This window comes from Schistocerca americana, chromosome 7 (assembly GCF_021461395.2).
Source record: "Schistocerca americana isolate TAMUIC-IGC-003095 chromosome 7, iqSchAmer2.1, whole genome shotgun sequence".
Classification (NCBI taxonomy): Eukaryota; Metazoa; Arthropoda; class Insecta; order Orthoptera; family Acrididae; genus Schistocerca; species Schistocerca americana.
In genome coordinates, this window is record NC_060125.1 from 470,656,515 (window position 1) to 470,662,688 (window position 6,174).

Consider the following 6,174-nt stretch of genomic DNA (forward strand, 5'->3'; position numbering starts at 1 on the left):
GTTAAGCAAGTGGTTGCCTTCTCTACAATTTTTGTTTATATAATTGGATAGACAAAAAAAATCTATGAACCAAGAGGCGGCAGGAGAAAACACATACAAAAGTCATGGAAATATGCAAGCTTTCAGAACCAGTGGCTCCTTTTGGCAAAATGGTTGAAGGGAAAGGAAGAGGGATGAACAAAAATGAATGGTGAGGTTTAAAAAATGGAGAGAGTTACGGAAAAGTTGCCCAGAATCACAGGTCAGATGAAGCTTTCCTATAGGGATATGAATGAAAAACTGATTTCTTTCTTTCTTAGCCCATTGGTAAGTCTCTGCTGACCTGGGATTATGGACAACTTTTCCCAACCATCAGTCTTCCCTTCTTATCCCATTTGGTAAGTCTCACCTCACCCTGGGTACTGGTAAATTTTTCCTCCATCACTCTGCCTTACCCTTCAACTCCTCTGCCAAATGTAGCCACTGGCACTGAAAGCTTGCATATTTCCATAACTTTTGTACGTGTTTCCTCCTGTTGCCAGTGAGTAGGTTTCTTGTCTACCCAATTACATCATATTTTCAAAACATTATTTTTATGTGAAATTTTTGTTTGACATTTCTAATATACATTTTTGTAAATTGTATCATTAAAAAAATACTAACAGACAACAAGAGATAAGTAAATATGATTTTTGTGCAACACAATTAGCTCTTTAATCTCACAAAGTAACAGGTGCTATTGACAGGGAATGTCAAACTGATTCCATATTTTTAGATTTACAGACAGCTTTCGACACAGTGCAAATAGTGGTAATTGACTCTAAATAGTGAACAGTGTGAAGTCATCCATATGAGTACTAAAAGAAATCCACTAAATTACATTTACAGGATAACACACATCTAAAGGATGTAAATGCAACTAAATACTTAGGGATTACAGTTATGAATAACTTAAATTGGAACAATCACAGAGAGAGCATTGATGGGAAAGCCTACCAAAGACCGTGATTTATTGTCAGAACACTTACAAAGTGCAACAAGTTGACTAAAGAGACTGCTTACGCTATGCATTTCTGCCCTCTCCTGGATTACTGCTGTACGGTGTGGGATCTGCATCAGACAGGATTGGTGGAGGATATTGAAAACGTTCAGGGAAAAGCAGCTCAGTTTGTATTAATGTGAAATAGGGGAGAGAGTGCCACAGTTATGATATGCGAATTGAGGTGGTAAACATTCAAACAAAGGTGTTTTTCATTGCAACACAATCTTCTCTTGAAATTTCAGCCTCCAACTTTGTTCTCAGAGAATGAACATTTTTTGTTGGTGCACACCTACATAAGAATGATCATCATAATAAAATAAGAGAAATCATAGCTTACACAGAAAGATTTAAGTGATCATGTTTTCCATGCACTAATCAAGAATGGAACAATAGGAAAATAGGCTGAAACTGGTACTATGAACCCTCTGTCAGGTGCTTAATTGTTAATTGCAGAATAATCATGTAGATGCAGATGGAGGGGAAGCCGATAATTACTGAACAGTCTCAGCATTGCAACCAACTCTAGATTAGAGTCCCATCTTGCTGAGAATTAGATATTATGTAAATTTTGATTTAAGAAGGGTACCACCATTGACAGTGTCATTTTCACATTCATATATCAATTTTTAGAATCTTCAGTTGTTCTCTGTCACATCCTTTTCATGATACACACCTTTATACAAATTGTAGGATTTTCAGGAAAATGAAATTGCAATGATTTTCTCAGGCAATTAAACAGTACTTCAGTCACTTGAGTATCACTTAAGTAGTTTACTAATAGCCTTCAGGCATTGATTTGCTATGTAGCTGATACTAACAAATCATAACTTATAATAAATGAACACTTCACTACTTATTCATACAGTCCTATAATACACCTTGAAACAATTATATATGACATAATAAGACACTGTTCCTTATTCTGTGAGTATTTACATGTTCACACCCGTGACATGTGCGCGTTCAGGCCCAAATGGCTCAACTATCCAATGGCAATGCCATAAACAGTCACTGTACCACCAATAATGCTTTTTGTACTGCCAGGAAGTGATCTTACAGTATGCTTACCTTCCTACCTAGAAAAACTCTTCAAATTTCATAGGAGAATGGGATAAATAACTCTTAAAGAATAAAAAAAAAATGACCCTTGGATTATCAAGGGTGGGAGGTACTCTCCTTGTGAGGCTAGAATATATAAACATTTTCATAAATCTTGTTCTAAATTAATACCCTCATAGTGCCACTAGTCAGAATTTTTATAAAAATCAATCAAATGACAATAAAGCACACATATGGCGAACAGTGCAAGGAAAGCACAGACAACAATCATTTCTTTTCAGTTATGCAGTACCTAGTGCTTGTTAATCTCATGATCCAATAGTCAGGAACTTTGGGCAACAGCTCAAGTGACAACACTAAAAAAAGAAAACCTATCACTCACGATTACATGTGGCACCATTTAGTCTCCAGCCAGACTCTAGGGCTGCTACTGCTACTCATACTCACAGCAGATCTTGTCTTGTTCGTTGACAACTTTACCTCATAGAGTAAATGTTCTATCAAACCTGCCCTACTGCCTAGTATTACACACTAACACGTTACATTACTAAACTATTTGCAATTTTCCTCAGCAGGAATATCTCATTAAATCCATCACTGCAAATCCCATCAATATTAGAAATGTTGGGACTTTTAAGGCCAGAAATGAGAGTCATCAAAGGTAAACATACACAGAAAAATCTCTTTGCACTATGTTAGATTAACAGCAAAAAATTACATTTTAGTCATTTGACATCATCATCACAAATCCACTTTCACAGCAAGGCTTACAACGATGGAAAGCGGAGGTTTACTGGGATGGAAAGCTGTGTCACTGTTGCTCATAACTTATGTTTAATTGTGTTGTTGAGACTCATAAACTGCACACTTGCTTGAAACTCATGCTCTGATGTCACATCCTGGCACTGTTTTACCACAGTCCCACCATGCCATTGGCAGGAAGACTGCAAGACATGCTCCTATCTCAAAGCTGCTTTTGTGAGAAAATAAAACACCTACAGCCATCCTTGTGATTTTATTTAATGCGAAACATGAAGGGACACATACAGCACAAAAGTGTACAGGCCAACCTCATCTGTTGACTGACAGGGACTGCCAACAATTGTAGAAGGTCGTAATGTGTAATAGGCAGACATCTATCCAGACCATCACACAGGAATTCCAAACTGCATCAGGACCGACTGCAACTTCTATGACAGTCAGGTGGGAGGTCATAAAACTTGGATTTCATGGTCAAGAGGCTGCTCATAAGCCACACTTCGTGCCGGTAAATGCCAAACAATGCCTCGCTTGGTGTAAGGAGCTTAAACATTGGACGACTGAAAAGTGGAAAAACGTTGGGTGGAGTGACGAATCACTGTACACAATGTGGTGATCCGATGGCAGGGTCCGGGTATGGCGAATGCCCAGTGAACGTCTTCTGCCAGCATGTGTAATGCCAACAGTAAAATTCAGAGGTGGTGGTGTTATGGTGTGGTCACGTTTTTCATGGAGGGGGCTTGGACCCCTTGTTGTTTTTTTGTGGCACTATCATAGCACAGGCCTACATTGATGTTTTAACCACCTTCTTGCTTCTCTCTGTTGAAGAGCAATTCAGGGATGGCAATTGCATCTCTCAACACGATCGAGCACTTGTTCATAATGCATGGCTAGTGGCAGAATGGTTACGCGACAATTACATCCCTGTGATGGGCTGAACTGCACAGAGTCCTGACCTGAATCCTATAGAATGCCTTTGGGATGTTTTGGAACACCGACTTTGTACCAGGCCTCACCAACTGACATCAATATCTCTCCTCAGTGCAGCACTCAGTGAAGAATGGGCTACCATTCCCGAAGAAACCTTCCAGCACCTGATTGAACATATGCCTGCGAGAGTGGAAGCTGTCATCAAGACTAACGGTGGGCCAACACCATAGTGAACTCCAGCACTATTGATGGAGGGCGCCATGAACTTGTAAGTCATTTTCAGCTAGGTGTCCGGATACTTTTGACCATATAATGTACAAAAACTCAAAGCTGCTTGGCGGTCATTCACAAGACTCAACAGAGATTAGGTAATATCATCTCCTTTTGATATCTATTCATTTACTGCTTCACCCCACAACATCTTTGTAAACCATGGTACTGGTTACTGGTGTAACTGGCATTAGTCTATAGCTATGTGTCTTGCACTGTCCCATACAAGTAACAGAGTTGATGTCACTATTCATCATTGGCTATTCAATTGTTCAAATAATGCCTCGGCTCTAATTTTCCAGAATTTATAGGCTCAGTTGTAACTTTGGATTGTAAACACCTACACAGTAACTAATTATCAAATATTCGCAGCATCCTACTGTTACCACTGACTGAAGTTACTGAACCCTGCCTGTATTAACATAATTGTTACCCTTTTACAAATATAGAGATAATTATAATCAACATCATGTATGGTAAACATAGCTTATATGTTCTGAAAGCATAGTACGCTGATCTAACTGCACTGTTCACAGTCCAACTACGTTTATACGCTACAGCCAGTTTAAATGAGGACACCAGCATACTGTCTAAGCATTTCAATGATTCGTTGATTTTATGAGTACCAAAATGGCTCAAAAATTATATCCTGAGCAGCACTTCAGTATCACCAATGAAATTAACCACTAGTCTCTCTGTAATGATTGTTGTAACTCTAAAGTTGTAATAAATTTATATTTCACTCACAGCTCACACTTCCCTATATTTTTATACAGGGTGCAGAAAAACAATTTTACCAAGGATGTAGGGCTGAAAGACAGCATCAAATGAAGGAATTTGAGTACTGGAACTAGAGGTTGCAGTGCATATTTTTGGCACTACATGAACATTAACTGAAATCTGACCTATGGACATCTTTACTCAAAATGAAAAGTAATTCACAGAAAATGTATACATACATAAAATATTTGGACTAACTAATCATCACAATGAGAACAAGAAAAATTTAAAGTATCACACACACTTGGCTGACGTACCATACAGCACTTCTTTGGAAATGTAAACAATCACATGTCCATGTTTCATGTTACAACATGTGCTAAAATATTAAAATAAATGAAAAATTAGTTTGCCCTTGTACACAGAATTACCACCATTTAATTAACATAAATACGAAGACAATTACAGCGCTCACCATGTGTGGTAAATACAGAGTGTACATTCTGAAAGCATAGTACACTGATCCAACTGCACTGTTCACAGTCCAACCATATTTGTACATTACGTACAAATTCATAAGATAAATGATAAACTTAAAAACACTTGTAAGATGTTCAGTAATGTCAAATTAATAGAGGTAAGCTAACTTGATAGAGCATTTCACCAGACAAGGACTTCACTTGAATAGTAAAGGGAAGAGTGTGTTAGGAAAGTTGATTATTGAATCAATTAAAAGCGAGCCCCAAAAGACAATCAGGATACTGGGGTGGTGTGAACCATGTGTAGAAACCACTGCTGAACCATCAGCAGCAGCCACTTCAACAGACTGTGACAGCGGTGGACTGGCTAGAACTGCATACATAGCCACTTCAGCAGCTAAGAGGAAGGATGGTGTGGCCATGTGTTCACCTACCAGAAGCAGAGATGTGAGTGACTGCAGCAAAGATTTTTTTATGGGCTCTCTGCTACCCAGGCAACTTCTACTATACCCTATGTGGTGGATGTGCTCTCACAACAGAGCGAGTGGCATGTGGTAATGCATTTGTTTCATTCAAGGCAGAGGGCCAATGTGAAGACTGGTCATCTGGTCTCACTCTTTCACCCTGTGACTGGACAGGTGGCCGCTCCTTTAGTAGGGTCTAATCAGGTACATTGAGTGCCTTGTTATTGGGAGCTCCAACATTATGCATGTTATAGAGCCACAGGTACCGACTCCATGGGGCCTGAGGGAGCCCGAGGCCCTGCAAAAATTCGTTTGGGGGGCGGAGCCCACCAATAATTTAAGAATATTAGTTATATTATGTTTGTAAAATCACAAAATTATGTTGGAATTTTTTATTTTCCTTGGTTGACAATAGGTACCTTTGCAAATTCAGTAATCAGTTAAAACAAATAATTATTACGGTAGTAAGCAG